The following is a 23,551-nucleotide window of genomic DNA, read 5'->3' as shown; positions in this document are numbered from 1 at the left end:
GTGTTGAAGATAAGGCTTTCAGAAAGGGGAGCTGAAGATGCTTTCTCGATTTATATAAATCATGCTTGAAAGAGCAATTGCAATGTCAGGTGAAATAAAAGAGCATTATGTAAGGGGTCTTGAAAAATCCCCAAGCTGAAGTAATCAGGACAAGATGCAGTCCAGTTTGCTGACAGTTTGCTTTCTGCACCCTTCCTTATGGTAAATCTATTAAATTTCGCTCTGACTTTAATAGAAGAGGTAGTGGACTGAGTGATTAACTGCTAATGTGATAGTACGAGCTTTACTTCAGAGTGAAACAGTATTTGTATCAACTTCATACAAATAAAATACGCATCTTCCAAACATACCATTGTGAGAGTGTGAGACTATTTTTTTCTTCCTGAACTGGTGGAATATATATTGACTTAAGGAAAATGTTACGCAGAATTTTGTCAGCATTCAGAAATGCAGTAGAAAATACAGCAAGGAGCACATTATAGACTAGAAAGAGTAATTTGAATTCTGTTCAAGGCTGTTTAAATAACCCAATTGTTAGTTCTAAATAAACACCCATTACTATAACATATTTGGCAATTAGTGGAGTTCAGACTAGTTCAGAAAGGCATTTTAACTTTTATCAAAGTGGGAATATTGGAGGTTTTTTGTGTAGGGTTTGTTTGACTTTGTTTTGGTGGTGGGCTTTTTTGTGTGTTTTGTTTTGTTTTTTAGCTTAGTCTAAGAAAACTGCATCTGTCCTCAGAATAGCCAATGTTTATGTTTTTGGTGCCCAAAGGTGCTTAATTTCACATGGACACTTGCTGTGTGCAGCTGAAAAGAATAATTGCCTCTTGTGATTTCAGTTTTTTTAATTAAGACCATCTCTTTCTGAATGGATTAAGAACAGGCAAATAACTCAAAAAAGGTACAGAAATGCTCAGGAAGAGCACAAAAGAACAAAACCAGATTCAAGCATGATTTGAAATTACTTCAGTAGAACTTTATTTTCACTTTTAGAATCCTGCTTATCCAAATGTGCTCTCCTCTGTGCACAGATAGCCATTGACTTCAAGGGGAGAAACTTGATAAACATGGACAGAATCAGGTCCACAAGCACTAACATCCTTTTTTACCATGTATAAAATACAGATGTAAGCATTTCCCAGATGTTTCAGATGTTTTCATTGTCATCTTTTGAACCTGGATTTGATGTGGATAATTAAAAGAGTCATTGCTTACTTAGCAAATAGGGAAGAATAAACGTTTTACAGTGTTTTTATTGTGCATGGCCAGATGTCACACTATCACACTGCATTATTTTTCTTTGAGATTAATAGTGCTTTATCTGTCTCCCAGATGTGTGTGACACCTGCTACTTTAATATCTGTCTAGGTCATTGTTACAGAAAGTCTCTTTACTATGTGACTGCTGTAAGGATATATCCTGTTTAATGACTTTGCTTCATTTTATGCTGTTTATCTTTTTCAGCATTTAGAGGATATATGTATTGATCCATGGAGATGCAGGAAAAGTCCTTAGCTCCCTATTCTCTCTTCTGGCAGTGAACATGTTTTCAAACCAAGTTTTAGAGGGAATGTGAGAGCAGAAGCTGTTTCCTGGTTTGGCCAAAACCTCTGTGCTGATGCAGACATCAGGATGGAGAGTAACAGATCTGTCTCTTCCACCTACTATTTCTGTCAGAGAAAAGGAGAGGTGCAAATTTCTTTCGCTATCCCTTTATCCTCTACGTAGTGTTTCTGGCATCTATTTAGCTCTTGAATAACTGCACCACTTGTTTCGGATGCTCCTCACAGGGTCTTGCCAACAGCAGGGCTGTGAAATAAGCGTGGTTCATGCGAGGTGTCGTGGCTCCCCACTGGGCTCTCAGTGGCAGCGCTGAGTGATAATAACATGGTCTCTTTGTTTTCACTCTGCTGCGGTTTAACAAGCCCATGTGTAACGGTGGAGATTAATTCAGCTTTCTGTCTGCTGGCTTAGGACAGCATTACTGCACTTTGCATTAGGAAGCTTAGGTTTACTATTATATGATGTAGTAGGACTTACTATAGTAATTATTTGTGTGTTTATTTATTTATTTAGGAATAATTTGACACAGGAAAGCTTCCAGCCTACTTATCTTGCTTTGGGAGTCTATACCCCTTGATAAATGGCAAAGTAAAATATAAATTTAATAACCTTCTTGTGCTGTGTAGTCTGATCAGTGTAGGTCTTTTGTCTGATTCCTACCAGAACAGTGCTTATGGTGGTGTTGCTAGTGGTAGTCCCAAGCAGAATAGGGCTTGAGTCAAGAAAAAGATACTCTTGCAACTGAGTCACCTTTGCTTAATTTGAACATTCCTATGGATGTTGCTTTTTTAAGTGATGAGGGTATATGCACTGTTGCTGGTCCACAGGAAAGGCAAACTTGTTGCTGGCCTTCTCAGGTCCATTACTGAGAATGAGGTCTGTCTTAGTTCTCTCTTTGTAGCAGCAATTGCTTCTCTGCTGATCTCTGTAAGGGATCATCAGAACTGCTGCTGGTTGTTTAGAAAAGATCTTCCTTTTCTAGATTCCCACACCCTTAAGGTTTGAAGACTTGGTGCATCCATATCTTGACCTCATGGCTTTTTTTGCAACACATTTCCCTTCTTAGTGGGAAGAAGGGTGCAAACGAATTCCAAGATGTGATCTGTTTCAGACCCAATGAAGAAGATAGTTTTTAATTTCTCATGTTCTTCTTAAGTCCCTGCACTATAGAGGCAAGCACATCACATGAAAAGGATTTGTTTTGTAGTGTGGCCTGCGTTGCACTGGTAATGCTGCTGTTACAGCACTTCACACTTCTGCCCCTGTTCTGGGGTCTCGATCACAGTGTGTTCTCTTGTAATGAACACAGAAAATTCTCCTGCCTAGCATGAAGTTACAAAAGAAAATGCATAAATCTTCAATTCTGCAGCACTGCAAAAAGATGGAATCTTACTTTCAGTCCTAAGAGCTCTACTGAGTTGTGATGCTCCTGCAATAACTAATTCTATTTTACTACTGTCTAATGCACAGAGCCTGGATTACCTGTCTTTGCAATGAAATGAAACAGATGAGGTGGAAGACCCATGTGTAGATCTGAAATGGCTGGACAGATCTGCTTACTCTCTTCCATAAAATTATTTCAAAATTGCTGTGGAATGCAGTGTAAGAGTTAGATATTTGCTCTTGCTGATGAAGCTGGCATTTGTATTTGCTGTGATGTAGTTTAGTGGGTTTGTTAATTAGTTTTAATATGTGATTGAGTCTGCTTCTGGTATCTATAAGTAGATAGGGACTAAAGTTGCCAAAAATGAGTTGTCATTGCAGCTGCTTCCACTTTATGAAGAAATGGAGTGTATTTTTTTAGGCTCAGATGAGTATATCTATGATGCAGGAACAACACTTGCAGATAAACGCCAACTATTTGTCATTTGCATCCAGCTCAGACACTGTTCAGAAGTTGGTTAAAATTAGTCAAAATTAGTTCCTAAATGTTATATTAAAATGTGTCCTTTCATTTAATGTCACATTTATCTTGAAGTTGGAGGAAGAATTTGAAGTTGCACGTTTACTACAGGGCTTTAATAAGCTTCTGCAGCTAATTTTTGGAAAATAAAAATTACTCCATCTGCTTGCTGTTATTTAGAAGTGTGTGATTTCTCAGGTGTCTAGGTAAAAGAGCCAAGCTATTTTGGTGTGCACAGTGTAAACTCATGTTCAAATGTCAATATAAATTTTCAAGCATACCTTTAATTCACTCTTTCGTAACCTTCAACCTTTTGTAAATTGAAATGACCTTTACCAGATATTAACTTACATTTTAGTAAGCTTAAGTACCACAAGTGCTGGAAAGGAAGAGAATTTATATAAGCAGAATACTTTTGAAATGTGAAGTTGCTGAAATTTTGATAAAATAGAAAAGTTAAGTTAAATGACACATTTTGTTTCAGTAGCAGAGGCATTGCATTTTATGTGTTAGATGATATTTAACATGGTGAAAAAATCCTTTTGAAACATTCTTCTATTCTGTGCTTCTCTCTTCAGCAGGTCATTTCACCAATATCCAGATTTTCCCACACTATAATATTTATATTCCACGTCAGTGTTTTAGCAAATTTTGGTGAAGCAGAGTTACGGTGTTACAAATAACTTCCTATGATATTTTTGGTAATTTGTTTTGAGAAGGTGAAGTAAAGGTCTGTAGAAGTGAATATTCATCAAAGCAGCAAGTCTATTACATGGTCCATCAATGCAGCCAGGCGTCTTAGCTGGAGTCAGCAAGCAAAGGCCAGCTCTGTGTTTCTGTGTTTTGCTGGGCTTTTTTGCTGATGTGAGGAGCTTGGATTTCTGCTGTAGCTGTGAAATATGTGCTTTTCATATGTTCAGCAGAAAGTTTGTGGATCGTATGAATTCTACCTTGCTAATATTTTGAAGACTTTACGAGGGCTGATGTGAAGCTCAAACTCTCTGGTGGACCTGTTGGCTGAGCTGTATTTCACTTTAAGTGTGAAAGCTGTCCTCTTATTAGTGATATGATTTTTGTCATGTTGAGGGATGTAGACGGTTGGTGTAAACCAGCTTCTTTGTATTTTAACTGAATTGCAAGTAAAATGCACCTGGGTCAGGGCAATCCCATGCACAAATACAGGCTGGATGCAGAATGGATTGAGAGCAACTCGGCCAAGAAGGACTTTGAGGTGTTGGGGGATGAAAAGTTGATATGACCTGGCAATGTGCATTCTCAGAAAGTCAAAAGCAGTGTGGCCAGCAGGTCAAGGGTAGTGATTCTATCCCTCCACTCTGCTCTCATGAGACCCCACCTGCAGGCCCCAAACATAAGGACATGGACCTGTCGGAGTGAGTCCAGGGGACTCTTACCATGAGGCTGATAAGAGAGATGGAGCACCTCTCCTATGAGGGAAGGCCAAGACACTTGGAGTTGTTTAGCCTGGAGAAGAGAATGCTCTGGGGAGACCTTAGAGCACCCTCCAGTAGCTAAATGGGCGTACAAGAAAACTGGAGAGAGACTTTTTATAAGGTCCTGTAGTGATAGGATGAGGGATTATGGCTTTAAATTAAAAGAGGGTAGGCTTAGATTAGGTCGCAGGAAGAAATTCTTTACAGTGAGGGTGAGACACTGGAACTGGTTGCTGAAAGTAACTGTGGATGCCCCATCCCTGGTAGTGTTCAAGGCCAGGTTAGATGGCACTCTGAGCAACTTGATCTATTGGAAGGTGTCCCTGCTCATGGCAGAGAGGCTGAACTAGATGATTTTTACTGTGTCTTCAAACACAAACCGTTCTATGAAAATAATGGTATTTTAGCTGAAGAGAATGTGCCTCTTGTCTTTCTTCCCTGCTAAGTATCCGTGGCTTGTGCTCTCTTCAGGACCTGATAAAGTGTGTTTTTCTCTGGCTGGTGGTCTTATCTATGTATTATTCAATATTAGATTACTGAGACATTTTGGAAGTACTCTGGCTTTCCCTTTGCATGTCCTGTTCCACTGCAGGTAGTGCTCAGGAGCAAGATGGAAGCATTTTGCTAGCTGGGCGATACCAGGTTCTTGCTGATGGTGGAAGTCATCTCTGCATGTATCCCTGCAATTCTGGCACACCCAAAGCAGGCATGACCTGCTTTGCATATGCTTCTACCTAGAGTGAACTCAGGCATATTTGCCTAGCTCTTTGTGTATGTGGGATGAAAGCAGTGAGCAAAACATGTGGAGTCAAATGAAAGTTACTGCTTTTCCCATATAGCCCTGTGTTGTCAAGAGGTTTTGACATACATCTCCCTAGTTCTTCCTCTCCTAGGAGGTCCTCAGAGAAGCTTGAATGAATTTTACATTTAGAAAGCATCAGGTTTTACTAGGAGGAAAGACACTTCCTTGGTTCAAAAACCTAAATGTTAGGTGAAAGACAGGAGTAGAGGAGGAGGACTGAGCTTAACTTTTTTGTTCAAGTGTGCCCCAGCTGGGAGACCCCTTATGGCTCAGCATAGATGCTGTGGTAGCAAACTGCATAGTCCCATCTGATTTTGGGAAGACTTTTGCGTTTTACAATCCTGGAAGAAATACCATTCGTCTTAAGGATCTTCTGTATAGGGTAGAAATGACTGGTACGTCATTAGTCAGTGTTTACTGGTAGCACTGGATTGGTTCAGACAAGATGTTAGAGATGTAAGGAACAAACTTTTAAGTCTGCGGTAAAATTAAATACATTTTGTGTTTGGTTGGATGTGGTTTTTCTGTTGTTGTTACGGTTTTTATTTTTTTCTTTGCTGCATTATTTTCAGTTTCTTTAATGTTTTGTTTTAGTTCTTTTTGTTAACAGTTGTACATTTCTTTTTATGGTACCACTTTTTGTAAAGTAAAAGAGTGTCTGCTGCTGATTTTTAGCATCTGTAAATAATCTTACATTGTTCAGGAGAAAGAGAGAGCTAATGGAGGAGTGACTGTGTATGTACTGCCTAATGATCTCAAGCACTTCAGTTTAATTTTGGGTGTTGCTGTAAATGGTTTTTAAAAATCAGAAAAATTACATTATGGAGGAAAAACCTGCATATTGACATGATCATATAATATTCAGATGCTTAAAAACTAGCAGCAAAGTACTAAAATATTGTTAGAAATGTCTGGTTCAATAACCAGCTTCATCAGCTTTTATGTGCATTGATTTCATCCTGTTTCCATTTTAAACTTCAGAAAAATATAAGGCTTATTTGGCAGTGATTTCCATGTCCAGTGGAAAGCTGTGAAACACTATGATATGGGGGCCATCAAGATTCTTAAGTTCTTTTGCTGTGTACTTAACCCCACTGTACACTTCTTAAATTGAATTTACTCAATGCTGACTAAAGGAATACCGCAATATAACTAGCAAAAATTATCTTGTGAAATTTTCTTTAAGGGTAATTTTGCAATGAATGTAAGTCACAAGGGAAATAAGAAAATCCCATGCATTATTTGGTATGTTACATGATCTGTGTACAAAATATTTTCTCCTCTGTCTTTATTAATTAAAAAAAAAAAGGGGGGGAGGGGGGCAGGGAAAGCCCTTATATTTCTTTATAGCTTTCTGGAACCTTTTATATATGGTTTTAGTTTATAGTGAAAGATTGTATCTATTTTAATTTTTTGTTATTGAGACATTAGTGAGAAGATGACACAGCCAGGCATTTTTTTTGCTCCTTTAAGTGAGTGTTAAACAGTAGCACAGGAGAAAGCCGTCCTCCCACCCCCAAAACCCTCCTAACCCTGAACTCATCAAATTAGTGACCATACAACCTGAACTTTGCTGAAAAATACTAGATAAACTGTTCTTTATGAAGCAGAGGAGAGGGTAGAAAAGGTTTTATAGCTGAGGACTCTTTTTATCTAGCGTAGAGGACAAGCCCCACCACACATGAAATATATTTGGCTGAAAAATCTGGAAGTGTTTAAGCTTGATAAGAATACTTGTTACTGCTTATGTTATACTGTAGTATTAAATTCAAAGTTTATAGGACTAATGAATTCAGACCATTGCTTCCAATTATGTTTTATCAGAGTTTGTGTGACCTCCTTTCCTCATTATATGAGTTACGAGAAAAATTGTTGGAGATCACAGAGAATCAATAAACTTTAGAACTAAAATTCAAATAGTTTATTTCTCTAAATCTAAACTAATAGAAGTATATGCAGTTTTATGAGAGTGTTTGAGTAGAATATGCCATGCATATTTTAGCTTACTTATGGTCCAATATATACACATCTAGGGAAAAAGAAGGAACTTGCTTATCCTGTCTATCAAGATTGCACATGTTTCTTAAAATAAGAAAGGACATCCCCCACCCACCCCAACTTATTTACTTTCCATAATAAACTATGGTATTTCTTGAGTGTCTTGGGCTTTACTTTATTATTCATGCTGTCACTGTGCCTAGGGCTTTACTAAAGCTAGTGAATAAATGCATCAGCTATAGCTGCGCAAGAAACCAGTTCAGCTGGAAGGTTGATTCTGAATTACATCAAGGAATGCTTGGAAAAGAATCAAGCAAACTGAAATACCAACATAGCTAGGAATGTAAATTTACAGATGGTGATAAAAGTTTTAATGTAAAGCTGCTGCTTCTTCCACTGTAATGCACCATCCTGCATTTGACCCAGTACTCCCCTAATGGGAGATGAGAAGCCAAAGCAGTGAAGTAAGTAGGTTGCAAGTAGTGAATGCAGTGGGAGTCAGCTTTGTGTGCATGGGATTGTGGAAGTCTTTACTCTTTTGTGCCTGGCTGATATCTTTCCGGAACAAAATAATGGACCTTAAAATGTTGTTAAGTCCTATCTCTTCATATAAAGAAGGCTGATTAACTTATTTAGATGAGGATTAAGTAACTGGAGATAAACTCCTGGAAAAAAAATTAAATTTGGAGGGCAAAAAGATTACCAGGCCTTAAAAAACTGTAAATACACACACACACACACACAAAAAAAAAAAAAAAAAAAAAAAAAAAAAAAAAAAAAAGAGTTTCCTTAGATGGGATTAAACCAGAAAATATGTCTCTGTACTTTAAGGTGTCTGCTAAGTACAAAGGGATTAGGAAGAAAATTCTGTAAAAGGCTATTTGTTGCATGCTCACACAGAATGGATTCTGTTTTCCTGAAGATATCCTCCCACAGTCTGCTTCACTAGCAATGGACTGAGGTGTAGCTGGAATAAGTCGATGGGGTCTTATCCCTCCTATTGCAAGTGTAGAGGATTGCAATAGCATTGTTAAAGGTGATCAGGTTAGGAATATGCGGGTGTCGAAGCACAAGGAAGAATAAATTGCACGAAAGGGTGTATAGGAACGAATAGGTCTAAATGCAGCTTTTCCCAAGACCTGGAGTCAAGAGGCAAAGGTCAGTGATTAGGCCCTGGTGACCCTCAGGATGGAAAGATGGATCACTGGCAGCTCCTGCAGGCTACAAGAAGCCCACACAGACCTGCCTATGGCTGCCATCCCGACAGGAGGAGGACTCTTCCTGGGAGCCCCTTGGCTCCCAGATCATTGTGGGAGGCCTTGGATGGATGCCAGTGACACCCTGGCCCTGCAGCCTCACTGCTGGGAGACTGCTCAGACCTGTGAGTTTTGGTGTTGGTGAATATTTGGGTATCAAAGTAAGAGTGAGTGAAGACAGCTTTGTTTAAAAAACAAACCCACCTTCCTTGCTCGTAAGATTTGCTTCAGTGACACTGCAATAATGTGAGCAACGTTTCCTGTGTGCAGACAGCACTTGGCATCTGCTCACCAGTGAACCATTGCATGCATTTCTCCTGACGTAACTAAAGATTATGGGAGTCTCTGTGGGGTGTTGCATATGTTTTTTGCAAATATCCCATCTGTGAGCAGTTAAGTACTGGAAAAAACACTTAAAAAACCAAATGAAAACAGAAAAACAAAAACAGAGAAACTCAATCATCAAGATGTTGTTATGCTTCTTCAGTGCATTGGTCCTGGAGTGCTGCGTGTGTTGGTGGAGCTGCCTGGTGGGCATGAGCAAAGCATGAGAACAGAGGGGGACTTACTGGTCTGTGTCTCCCTGCAGGGGACCCTTATGCTGTAGGTATTAGGACAAAACAGTAACAGAAGTTGTTCTTGGTTTTGTTTTAAATGAAAAAAGGAGAAGGTTTTTGCATCTTCCTCAAATGTTTTGAAAAAACCCTGTGGATGGGTGTGGGGTTTACAGTATTCCATTCTTTTTGTTTGAAGAGCCACCTGCTTCTTAAAAAGTTAAGGCTGGAGATAAATGATAAACATTCATGCATATCACAGCATCTGTGGTCTACTGAGTATGTAACTTAATTCTTTTGTTTTTTCCATCTCTTGTCATGGGTCATGTGAATTAATAGGAAAAAAATTAGAATGGTTTGACTTGCACTTCCATTCCATGGCATCTCTGTAAAATAAGCTACTCTTCATGCCTGGAGAATCCCTGCTTCTGTAATTGCTTGCTGTTAGACTCTGGGAAGTCTTTCCAAATTTTGTAGGTTTTTATTTATTCTTTAACTTGGCCTCTCATAAGGTTTTCTCATTGGCATGAAGATGTTGTGGCAGAACAAGATATAACTGGTTATTTATAATATGGACACATGGTAGCAGGAGTTGCATAGGTCTGCACAGGGATCATGACAAAGCCATGGTTCTGTCCAAGTGTGTTTTCCTGAAACAGCTGGAAAGTCTTCACATCCCTAGTGTGAGGAATTTTTACTTTGTTTTCTATTGTGCAGCTAGGAGTTGAAAGGTGTGATATATACACTGTTCCCAAAAGCTGCTGAATTGTGTACTGTGGCGGTCTAAATGTTGGTGTCATGAAGAAATCTGAGAGAATGGACACTGGGACACAGTGATAGGATTGGAAATGTTTATTCAGTGAGATGCCTGTGGAAGCCATGCTGTACCTAGGCAGGATAATGTTTGACATCATAGATCAGTCTGGAGGAGTAGACTTTACTGAAGCAAATAGTCAGTGAAAAAATTTTATGTTGTTTACATGAATTGATGTTGATTTGATGTAAGGAAATTAGCCTGAAATTTGATTCCTAAAAGTGTTAAATGTGTTTTCACCAGCAGTAAACTGATCATTTATTAGTCTGAGTCTAGTCATCTGTTCTTTTAGCTGCAGGGGCGTAGGCTGGAAATATTCTTGTGTAGGAGAGAGATCTTTCTTAAGTGGTTCTATTGGAAATACATTCTAGTAGTGGTGAACAAATTCAGTTTTTTGAAAAATGCTATGGATAATGCATCCAATAATGCATTTATTATAAAGACATAAAGATTATGAGGTAAAAGAATAATTATCACACTGATGACCTTATAAAGTCTTAAGTGTATTGACTTTGATTGTTCTTTCAAGTATTCCTATTTTTTGCCACAAATTAACATCCTATTTTATTTAAATTCTTTTAAAATACAATTACCTAGAACAGAAATTTACACTACCAGGATTACTATTTATTATTCTGCTAGGATTCAGAAAGCAGCTGTGTGTTTTTTTCAGTTAGATTCTGGAGGAGGATGAGGAGAGCCTCCTGCCAGTTGTTCCTATGCTAAGAGAACTTTGACTATAGAGTTAAAATAACTTGAATTTGTTACAGGAGATCCAAACTAGTGACTAGGATACTAGTACAAAGAGTAAGGGAGTCCTATGTTGCTTTGTGAGCACAGTTTTCCTCCTGAAATGCTTATGTAGCAGAAATTACACATTTGGAAGCTAGTTTTGCAATAACTAGAAAAATAGGTATAAGACATGGCCATCAAATAATTATAAAAATATGGCTGCCAATAGGAAAAACATTTAAAGTGCATATGACATTGAAACAATATTGATTTATGCTTTATAACCCACAGCTACAGATGAAATGTTATCTTTCCCCCACATTCTAGCAGTTACAAAGCCTTGCTTTCTCTCAGGCTTAGGGGAAAAAAAAGTAGAATTTTTACTTTAAAGACAAGATTAAATGCTTTTTAACTTTAGCAGTTGAGAAACTTCACATTTTAGGTTGAGAAAAAAACATTCCCCAAATATATGCTTATACAAATACTTTATTTTTATTTGGAAAACTAATATGTATTACAGAACTTAGTTTAGAAAGTTACTGACTCAAGACTCATGATTCTACTTGCTGCCCCTCATAAAGAGTGTACACCTTTAGGCTGTGGTTCACTAATTGCAACTGAACATGACTAACTTTAGGCTTCCAGTCTCTAGAGGTGGTGTCACATATTTTACCTGAGGAAGAGGTGGTGTGATGGGCTCCAGTGACCTTGGACTGTGAAGGCAGTGCCAAGGAAAATGTGGAGCTATGCTTTAATACAGAATGGGGAAACTTCTTCATAAGCAAATGTCTGGCTCTCTGCACTGAATCATACTAAGGAAAAGCTGAAGATGAGAAAAATGACTTGCTGTGTGGTGATATGCTTAACAAATTATGTGCAGAAGGAGTTCCAAATCTGGTGGAAAACATCCTGGTGTGCAGCCAGATTTGAGCATTAGACTTGATAGGGCTGTGTTAAATTTTGAATTTAATTACTCCAATTTAACTAAACATTTCTGGTTTTTTATTGTATTTACTTTTGCTAGAGGTGTGTAAGATTTAAGCCCAGGTACATCATGATCATAATAAACATAAAATAATTTTGGATTTTAGGGAAGATATTTGTCCACAAAGAGGAATATAATTCTTGGCCTTGCTTTAGCCAGAAAGGAACAGCTTTGGCCTTTTTCTCTTGGGAGGAGTAGCATGTCAAATACTACTTAAAAGAAATCCTGTCTTTTTGATGTTTAGAATGTATAAATTCTATCTGTTTATGACACATGTTTATGGACATAAGCCTTGACATCTTTAATTCTTGCTCTTGCTTGTGTTTATTTCATATTCTTTATTTTTGATGGTCTGGGGAATTACTGCTAAAGACTTAAAAGTGTCTGTATGTTGAACAGTTACTGCCTTGCTAATGCAGTTTTCTGGACCTGCAGCTTTAATTCATGCACTGGACTCTTGGCTGCTGAGCTTGGATGTACCAGGTGGCTGTGAGAGTTGAACTATTCTCGCAGTTCAGTTGAAACTCATCAGATTTTCTTTGTTAGTGTTTTACCTTTCTTATAGACTACCTTTTTTGATAGGCAGTGTTATGAGGCTCTGAATATCTGTTGTATTTTCAGAGGTGGAAAGCTGTAATAGTGTCTTTGTTACTGTGTGGTATCAAAATTTTTTTCTCTTGTGTTCTTTAATGCCATGTTGCAAAACATTGAGCTCTGTTTGGACTTTTTTAATGCTGTGAATGTCGTGGGCTTTAATAATCTCCCAAACCTTTTTTGGCACAAAATGTTTTTTTCTGGCAGTGAAAATCTGGCAAATTTTAGGTCATTTCATTTTAAAACAATCCAAATGTTTGTAAATTGCTTGAAATACAGTGGGCATTTAAAAAAAAATGAAAACAATTATCTTTGTCTTTTGCTATCCAGAATTAACAACAAATGCTAAGAATCCTCTTACTCTAATTCCTTCATTTGGCTGTTCTGAAATAATGGATGAAATGTAATTTATGTCTCTACAGAATCCTTGGATTTTAAAATAGTGTGATACCTTTGACTGGAAAGGCATGGCTGTCTCTGTGAATGATATGTGTTACCTGAAGCAGTGTAGCTTTCATGCCATTCAGAATGGCTGACTTGTTTCCTGCAGACTAATTAGAGTCATTGAGCCTGGCTTCAATGGGACTTTGAACTGGTTCTTAACTGGGCAGGGTGTCTCAGTTACTGAAATGCTGAACATACGATACATCAACATGATTCGTTAAATAATGTACTTGTCTAGTGCCAGAAAAGCTTCAGAGCCCCATCAAAAGTATATCCTGTACAGTAGTCCCTTTATAGTAATATTTCCTGTGAGGTGATTGTTTGAAACTTACAGTGCTCTTGGATTCCCCACTGATCAATTACAGAGCCTGTGTCCAAGACAGAATCTGGGAGATCAAGGGGTTTATGCAGACATGACCATATTCTAAATAACAGGATTTAAGTCCATGGAGTAGTCAGCACTACTGGAGATGGAGAAGTGGTTGTGGCAACTCTGTTAGATCCCTACTTGAACAACTCAGAAGTTTAAAAACAAAATTAAAACAAACAAATAAACAAAACACAAGGCCACAACCCACAAAACAAAATCACCCAACCCCCAAAACAACAACAAAAACCTACAACCAAAACCAATGTTAGGCAAGAATCAATTTGCCCTGTTCAAGGGACATCCTAGGAGCTGTTCTGTCTTAAAGCCAAATATCTCCTTGAGATTCATGGCTGCTCAGTGGGAGGGAGTCTGCCATTTCCACACCCAGCCTGCTAAGAGAAATGTTACTTTTCTTTCTGATGGAGTAAAAATATGTAGTACGCATGGTAACAATTGCAGACAGCATTGTGCTGGTGTTCTCTTCCTTAAAGTTCAGACTTTTTAGAAGGGTGTCTTCTACCACTGCCATGTAAGGCATGCCGGTCCCCATGTGGCAATCAACCTTAATCGTAGAGAACAGCGCAGACTAACTGCATGTGCAACAAACCCTTTCCTTAGTGAAAACTGAGGCTGACAGAAATTGCTTAGCCTTGGCAGACTGAACTAGCTGGCTGAAAAAACCATTTCTGCATTGAATCTTGGATAGAAACATTACATTAATATTTCTACTGAGGAAGTATATAAATACTAAGAGGGTTCTTGTGCTGGGGGTGGGAGGTTGGGGAACAAGTCACAAAAAGTATGGTATTTCTGATTTCCTTTAAAATAACTGACCATAAAAAATGCCCCTGCACCCTCCCCCCCCCCCCCCCCCAAAAAAAAAAAAAAACCACAAAAAGCAGACCCTACACTGAATTGGCAGTGCTTTATAAAACTGTGTTTGTTAATCCGTATGGTAAAGTATTTCTATGAGTTTTAGTACCAATCAGATTTTACCTGCTGAAAATTTTGGTTTTACAGTTTGTTCAATGAATATTTCCTTAAAATGGATAGACCTTTTCTCTTTAGGATGCTGATTGTATTAATTTCCATTTTCTCAGGTTTGTTATAGCAGTCCCAAGTATGGTGCTGTATTTATTACAGCACCAAAGGGTATCTGTAACTTCGCTGAGGGCTTGGGAGTGACTCTCTTTTGGTTTGCAGTCTCAATGTACAGGAAGATGAAGACATGGCTGTTTCCCTGCCCTTCCAGAGGCAGGCTAGTTTCTTTTAGCTTTGTGTCTCTCAACTTCAGAGATACTCCCATGTAGGTTAAAGAACAACTGGGCTTTCCTGTCTTGCTTATAAACCACACCATTAATAATGTCATGGGTAATAGGTTGAATTCTCAACTTGATCAGAGAGACCAGTCTGAAGCAGGTGTGCCCACCTAATTCTAGAATTGTTGCTCTCTGGTTTTGTAGCATCATTTTAAGAAACACTTGCAATCTTGGGAACACATGGGCAAACCCAGTTGTTCAGCCTCTCCTGGCAGGGCACAGAGGTGTATATTGTTGCAATACAATATGAGTGTATGTCTTCCAGTATATGAGACTTGCTAACTGTTTTACCAGCTTCTGTAGCAGCTGTCTTAACAACTGCATCCAGAAAGGAGAAAATAACAAAACAGGTTGTGGGTATTTTCCAGTTTCTCTACTGACAAATCAGCAGAACAGATCCTGTTTATGTCCTCCACTGGAGGACATGATTTGTTCAGTTTGATATTGTTATCTTTGAAATGTTTTTCTAAAGCAAAGGCAGAGCTAAATGACCACTATGTTCAGCAGCTGGATCTCACACAGGTAAGCTTACTTAACATTTCAAACCAATGCCTGCAAACCAGCCTGAAATGGATTGTAGGGGAGTTGCCTGAAGGAACCAGTATTTTCTTGATTTGGCCATTGGAGTATCCTGTAAAAAGAAAGATGCCTTCTCTGAAGATATGGTTCCAGAAGGAAGGTCAGGTGTGCCTCTGCTGCTGTATTGAGGGGCAGAGGGAATTAATAGCATTAGTGAATTTGCAGTAGTTCATAATAGCTCATTAGTAGGAGTCTCATGAAGTAAGTGGTATTTTAAACCTTTTTTTCTGTAATAAAGATGATCCTCTTAGAATACTTAGATACCATTTCATTATTAGGACAAGTAATAATGCTTAATTGGTACTATATAAAGTGTAAATTACAAAAGTCTGACCTGTACTGGGCTTTAGAAAGTCATCATTACAAATTCTTAAATAAACTTTTTTTTAAATACAGGTCACATGATGTCAAAGGTTTTGTGCAGTCTTTATTGCTGTCTATCTATCTATCTATCTATCTATCTATCTATCTATCTATCTATCTATCTATCATCTATCTTTTATTAAATTTATGATTAAAATTAATTATGGTTTAAAAATTATACTGGTTTAAATGATAGAAATAACTTCAGAGGATACAAAAATTTGTAACTTTTTGATGATGAATTCTAGCTTTCAAAGAAATGTAAGAATTGTATGCACTGATAATTAATTTAGCAAATATTTACTATAAACTACTTATACTGGAAGGTTTAGACTTAAAAATTTATTACATTTCAAATAAATTAGATAGGTGAGAGAATTTCCTTGTTTTCTTTTTCTGTGGGTCCTCAGGTATTTTTAAAAGAAGTAAAGCCTTTAATTTCTCTTTGCCTTCTCTGCTGGTACAAAATTCTTGTTCCTTTTCTGTTGTCTCTCTGTTTCCTTTATATGCTGAACAGTGGATTGTGTTAATATTTGAGCCTTTTTGTTTGGACAAATAGCTGGTTTGTTTTGTAAATGGTAGAGATTGATAGTTTGTGTAGCCTGTTTGTTGTTCCCCAAGAGAAAGATGGTATTTTGCAGTTGGTTTTGTCTGTGTTTCACTTCTTCTTTCTGGAGGGTTAAATTGCTTGGGCTGTTTTTCCTCACTCCTGCACGTGGCACAAGTGAGATTTTCTTTTCCTTTTTGGTCAGAACTCTCTTTATGTCGATATATTGATTCCTCATTGGAGAAACAGATTTAGTTTAGCCATTACTCAGAAGTGCTACATGAAGACTCTCATTTTCCTCAGCTCCTTTCCCATTTTTGGCACCTGTTATGACTGTGGAGTAATTTACCCATTTCATTTTGAAGGAAGAGAAAAGTGCACTCTTGCTGGCTTTTAGAAGCAGACAGAAGAGCAAATGGAAAGACTACACAGAACTAAGATTCTGTATTACACAAAGAATGCGTAGCAGACTGCATATGCTCGTGTCTCCTTAATGGATCTGGGATGCAAGTCTCTGTCCAGAGAATCTTCTTTGCTAGCCTCCATGTCTGTGCAGTTTTACTCAAAGATGGGGTTTTTGACTTTTCATCAGTTTTTGCAACTGTTAACTAGACAAGTGCACACAATTCTAGTGAAAATGATTGAGAATTGGGGACCCAGACTACTTGGTGATTGAAAGTCCCACTCTGCATTTCATGCTGGAATGCTGAGTCCTTTTGCCGAGTGTAAGACATGGTTGTCTTGTGGGAGAAGGGGTTCTCCTGGAATTACAGATCTGTTGGTTGAACGTGCCCTGAGGAGTCTGAAATCCCTCTGGCTTCACAACCAACACAAGATGTGCTGCAACAGCCAATGCTGTTCAAAGGTCCCTTCCTTTGGAAATAGTGGTCCTGTTGGTCTATTGAATGTGTCAAGGTGTAATAACTTTGCTAGATCCTGACACGAGAGCTGGAGGTCTGTAGCGTGGTTGTCCTAGCTTGGCATTTGCAGCCATGGTGAGGGAACGAGCAGCTGGGGTAAGTTCTTTGATTAAGTATGTGGAATGGGACAACTGTTTTTGCCTTCGCTCTGAGGGACTTCTTTGTAACTCAGTTGCCATTGCTTTTGCCTTCATGAATATTTTTTTTTGCTAGCCCTAAATGGTAACTTGTAGACAGAAAGGATCCTGCTGACTGCAACTGCTGTGTATTTCTGCTGAGACCTTGCTGGAGTTTATAGTCAGCATTTTTACTGTAGTGAAATTAATGTTTTATTGCTGCTTAATGTACAGGAAGTAAATCCTGTGACAGAGTTGCTTTTTACTTGCTTCTTCCTAAAATGATTTTTCTTCCTTTGTCTCACTGTTATTTTCTGTAGAGAATGGTGCTTTTTCTCTGCAGTTGTAAGTGAATTGTGAAACTCGGTGCCCTGAGCCGTATTTCCTTCATGTTTCTTTTGCAGCAAATGTTTTAGATTGCCTGGCGTCTTCCCCAAACCAATTAACATTAAAACCTGTCAAGAACAGTTCAAGCAGAAGAACTTAGACTCTAACATGTCAGTCTAGGTGAGCAATTGCATTTTTGACAAAATTTAAGACAAGCACCTCTGCTGTTTAAATTATTATTCTGTTTAGCTGAGACTTTCTTCTGCTGTAATGTTTACTGTCTGTCTGGTGAATGTATTCCCTAAACATAGACAGTGCTCAAGTACAATCTCTATTCCAAACATTTTAGAGCCTATAATCTCCCCAATCAAATACCTGTCAGAGTCAGAATCAAATTTCTACAATCCCCTTTTCATCCATCTCATGAACAGTAAAATTACTTCTCCATTATTGTAGGAAAACCAAGGAGGATTGCTCTGTGGTGAGGGAGGTTTTTTTAATGCTTGTGATTTCTCCTCTCTTCTTAATCATCAAGGTGAGCCATTCTCTATTGCTTCAGGTGTGGTTCTGGAGAAAGTACCTTACGTGTTTCCCTACTGTATTTAAAAGTTGTTAAGCCATAAAGATAAGGAGAAATTTGAATTTGTTTTTTTGCACTAGCAATTGATTTTGCAGTAGCATGTAGAAAGTCAAGTCAAGGACAATGTTACAAACACATAAGAAAGAGAGCAGCCTCTCTATGGAACTGTAGCAGACTTCTCATCAGAGGTGGGCAGGAGATGAGCAAGTTTGTTTAAAGTTCAGTGGGAAGTGTGGGGTCTTGCAGTGTTCCCTGGCAGCAGTGAAAGCTGATAGCATCCTGGGCTATGTTAGACAGTACACTGATGGAAGTGTTTTGTTCCACTTTTTGTCAGCATTTGTCAGAACCCACCTGGAATATTGTGTTGAGGTTTTGACACCACCTCCCCCCAGCCCAATTCAACACAGACATTGAATGACTGGAATATATTCAGTGGAAGGCCACCAAAACAGTTAAAGGCCAAAGCATAAATCCTTTGAGGAGAAGATGGGGGAATGGAGCTTGTTCAGCCTGGAGAAACTGCTTCAAGGTGGGAGAACCTAATGGCAGCCTTCTGTTACAGACAAGGAGACAATCTAGTAAAAAGAGCTAGGCTCTTCACTTAGATGCTTGGCCAGAAGATGAGAAACCATGTACATAAATCAAGATAAGAGGCTCAAACTTAAGGAGAAATATCCATTCACTGTGCAGATAATTAAGCATTGAGAGAGGTTGCCTAGCAAGGCTGTGGAATCTCTGTCCTTGAGATTTTTCAAGTCCGACCTGACAAAGCCCTGAGCAACCTGATCTGAATTCAGTGTTGCCTCTGCCTTCTGTAGATTGGAGCAGATGATCACGTAATTCCTTTCCAACATGACTTACACATTGATTCTATGAACCAAGGAAGATCCTGGGAATAAGAATATTTAGTGTCAAAGATCATGTTTTGTAGAAGATAGGCCTACTTTCTTGTAGCCTACTTCTTTCCTTCCTTCCAATCAAGAAAAAGTTGTCAAATAGTTTTCAAGAGGCCACATTTCAGGTTTCTGAGAGTCTCATCCCCCTGACCACTGGAATTCTGCAGTTATCCAAAAGTGTTGCAGTGATCAAGAAAATACAGAAAACTGAAATAATTATCAGGATATGAGACAACTTCTCTGAGAGGGTTGGTGGGTGTTTGGGATCTGCAGCCCAGAGAAGAGATAGCTGAAGGAGTGTAAGATAAATCACAGGGAAAATGGAGGATACAAACCTGGAGTTCTTCTCTCTCTTACTCACAGACAAACGTGGTCATCAAATGCAGTAAGCAAGAAACAGGTTGAAAATACAAGCCAATGATTCTTCCCTAATAAAGGTAGTTGGGTGAAACTGCTTGCGCATTCATCAATTTAAGAATAAGTCAATAAATAAATAATCCTCTTGTGTTAAAAAAATAATTTGGAATAAATAATGGAAGAAAAAATGTCAGTTGCAGGCAGCTCTACAGGATTGTGCCATAGACTCTGCAAGAGTATATGAAAGAAAACACCTCATTTTGACTAGTATTGAATACAGAATAGGACACTGTATCTGACTGTTATTACTGTCATGTTCTGATTCAAGGAATAGTCTATTACCTAAGTGTGAATTGTGTCAGCTCAGAATTTGCCAGACTTGCAAACCTTAAAATTACATGCTGTCACAGTCTGACAACTGATCAATGATTGATTGATTGATTGATTAATACCAATGAACTGAGAGCCTTGAATGATCATAAAGGCATGAAATCAAAAGGACACTTTTTACTGGAAGAGGTCACAGGGCCAATTTCCTCCTTGGTGCTGATGTTCAATAGTCATTCCCGTTCAGTCTGGCAAAAAGTGTTTTATCATTGAATCTTTTCCACAGTGTTTGCATCCTGTTGTAAACTTTTCTCTGATTAAGAAAAAAAAGGTCCTTTGAAGATGTCAATGATCATATAATAATGGTGGAGTATTTAGAGCAGTAGCTTTTTGATGTAACAAGGTCAGAAGGAAACTTTTCAGACTGCAAAAATTTATACTTGGACTACTTTATCCTTTGGACAGCACATGAAGCAGAAGTGAATATGTGCATACAAAGTATCCAGTGTTTAATCACATTCAATAATATACAAGATCCCAACTCTTATTGGACAATCTGAGTAGGCAACTCAAGTCCAAAGTGAGCTTTTTAAATTAGCAAACTTTTGTCCAGTGTGCCCTGGGGCAGGATGTAATAGTCTATAGAAAATACCTAGTACAGAGTCAAGATGTGTGTAATTTAACAGTCTGCTTTGAATCCTGCAAATGAGCACAGGGTATGAGGGTATTGTAACAAATTTATTCACTATAAATTTTTCTCAATGCGTGTGGGATTTTTAATTATCACAACATGTTTCAAGAACTGCAGATAGAGAATTGCTATAACAGCTTCTTCATATTTGAATAAGTTTATGTTAATAGCAAATATGTGATGACTGCCTGAGATGTAGGAACAGAACTCCAGAAATACTAATGAACTTCCAGAGCTTTATGCACTTTCTTCCACTTTGGATTCGATGTATATTAAATCTGTTCTGTGGCTATAGGATCCAGCAGCTGCCTTTGAAAAGTGTGTGGGTGGGATGCAGAGGACAGTGAAAGGGAAGTACGGCCCTGACTACATCTGCCAGGAACATTTTCTATAAAGCAGAAGTTAAAACAGGGTTGTATTCCACATGAAGTTTTCCAAGTGAGGATAGGCTGCGTTTTTGCATGCACTTTGTTGGTATTTGACACACAGTTCTCATCTTCTCTTCAGTGCAGAAACAAATGTCACCATATTATGCCTGTATTTGGAAGATGGTTGTCTCCCACGTGCTGCATCCTTTACATTGAGCTATATCTGGAGAAGCCAGAAAATGTATCTGTATATACAGATTTTAAACTGTCCTCAAAGATGCTGTTAGTGTGGTATTTACATGGCATGGCAGAAAGCAACATGAAATTGGATTTTAAACAAAAGAGACAACACTTGGAAGAGACAAGTGCCTACATGTGTGTACTGTATAAACAGAGATGTGATGCTGTTAAGCAAATATACCCCTTTGCTCAGCTGGTTTTGGTCTTACATACATAATCATCCATTTAAAAAAACAGAAACCTAGTCAGTGACAAAGGATTGTACATTGCTGGGTTGCAGAGGTTCATAACTAACAAAACTTGAATTTGTATATAATTAAGAGCATGTAAGTATAGTTACTTAATTTTGTTCACTTTATACTTCCTAGTTGCAAACATTTTATGTGAGTCAAAACATTTAAGATTCATTGTACTAATTTTTATTTAAAAAAAAACACAAAATAATAATGAACTATTGTATAAATGTTATTTCCCAAAGCTGTAAGCCTAGAGGTTTGTGTTCAGCTGTGAATAATCAACTGGAAAGCTCTTTACTCCTTTCTAATTTTAACATCCTTTATGCAGCTGCATTATAAAAAAATATGTTAAAGATTTTGGATTACTTTTATCTGCCTCTGTATTGGAGGTCTCCACACCATATATAGTTTTCTGGTTTAGAGTCAATTTCTGTGAATGGAACCATTCTTGGTGGTCCCTAACCTCCGCATGTAATGATAAGTGGTTCAACTCAGATGGTCATTTTTTATTTGAATGCATTAATTAATTTGTTCTATTAAAAAAAAAAAAAAACAAAAAAAAACCCCAAACACCAACCTCCCAAAAACCAACAAATTCAAAACACACATACACATAAAACTCCAAACAGCAAAAGAATTTAATAAATAGCCTAAATGGTATAATGGGAATTTATGGGAGTACTCTGAAACCATTTGGAGAAAGCAAATTCAGTATTCTGAACAATGTTATATTTCACATATGCAGTCTGTTTCTGTTGAATGATCAAATGGCTATTTTGAAACATTTCTGGGGATAGTGAAGTAGTCTCAGCAGTAGAGTTGATGTTTATGACTGACAGGTAATATCAGATGAAGATGTGCTTAGTGACTTATTCCTATGAATAACTGTATATTTTGTATGTGTCCTAAATAGCAAAATAGCTCGTGAGCGTTGCTGGTGGGTTAACAGTGACTTTAGCTACAAGATTCTGGGAAGATCTGTTTGTGTTCAAAGCTACTTTACTAATCTGCAAAATGATCATAGTTCATGCAGCTGATGGGTTGTGACCATTTTACAGGAATCTATGATTCTTTTATCATATGTCTGATTCATAATAATTGCATGACACTGAGAACTGGTTCTCTGAGACCATGCAGTGCCAAGCAAAGATGAGATGTTTTGAAGTCCTTTGGTGATGTGGGTTGAATTTTTGTAGCACAGTGAATATGTCAGTCACAATGAGAGGAGGTCCCTGTGTGCTATTCACATGCCTCCATCAGAACTTCCATTGGCTGCTGAGTATGTTTAGATGTGTTTTAGAATAGGAACCCTAAAAGATTAGCAATGAAGATGATGGAGGCCGAGAGACTGAACATCCTTCCTGGGTTAGATTCTTTCACTTTTGCCATTTCAAAAGCTACTTAGATACAACCAGCAGCTTAAAAAAGCCTTTATGACTGTGAAAGACTATATGACTGTGAAAACTGACTTAGTGCAGAAACATGGCTAAAGGAATGCTTCAAGACTACACTGCAAGATCTTCAACAGGAGAAGTGGAAAGTAATCTCTTTTTTTTTTTTGGTAACTCCTTTCGATTTTGACAGCAACTTTTTTGTTCTATTAATAAGATACATTGTGATGCCACAGCAGTAGCATCAACATAGGTCTCTAGCTATACCACACAAGAATCTTTTGTTTGTCAGGCCAAGGAAAAATTTATATAGTTAAATTTCTTAGTTCCCTTCACTTACCTGTAGTTTGCGTACAATGAGTTTCCCTCTTCCTATCTTTGTTTCTCTTGGTGTTTTTTCTGATGTTTCTTTGTTTCCGACTTGTTAAACCAGGTTTGAGGAATTGGTTTCATTATCTGTGACATTAAAAAAAGTCAGTGGGATTACTGACTTGAGAAGGACTTGCAGGAATAGACATTGAAATAGTACTATAGAGAAAGATCTTGGAAATTTATATTGAGACCCTAATTCACTACTCCTTGTTGTCTGCTTTCCCTCACTAAAGATTTGGCCAAATTCTTGTTCTTTTATCAGCAATCACATCTGTTCTTCTGTTTCCTGTGCCTGGATAATGTTCCTTAGATATTTGCTTACGTCTTGCATTTTTATAGATGTAGTATACAGTGCTGTGGGACTTGTGCCTTCATCAGAAATGGCTTGTCTTGAGCTGCCAGTTACTGCACAGGTATGGCAAAAGTGTTCTGTGGCTTAGCAGCTTTTTTTAG

At 38.0% G+C, this 23,551-nt stretch overlaps 1 protein-coding gene across 5 annotated transcripts in view; it reads left to right on the top strand.

Moving 5' to 3' along the window:
- Positions 1-23,551, top strand: part of CTNND2 (catenin delta 2) — a 636,240-nt gene that overhangs the window by 24,697 nt on the left and 587,992 nt on the right. The gene's annotated exons all lie outside the window — the stretch shown is intronic.

The sequence above is a fragment of the Pithys albifrons genome, chromosome 4, assembly GCF_047495875.1.
Source record: "Pithys albifrons albifrons isolate INPA30051 chromosome 4, PitAlb_v1, whole genome shotgun sequence".
In the NCBI taxonomy this organism is placed as follows: Eukaryota; Metazoa; Chordata; class Aves; order Passeriformes; family Thamnophilidae; genus Pithys; species Pithys albifrons.
Note: the sequence above shows the minus strand (reverse complement) of the source record. Positions and strands in the feature narration are given on the sequence as shown.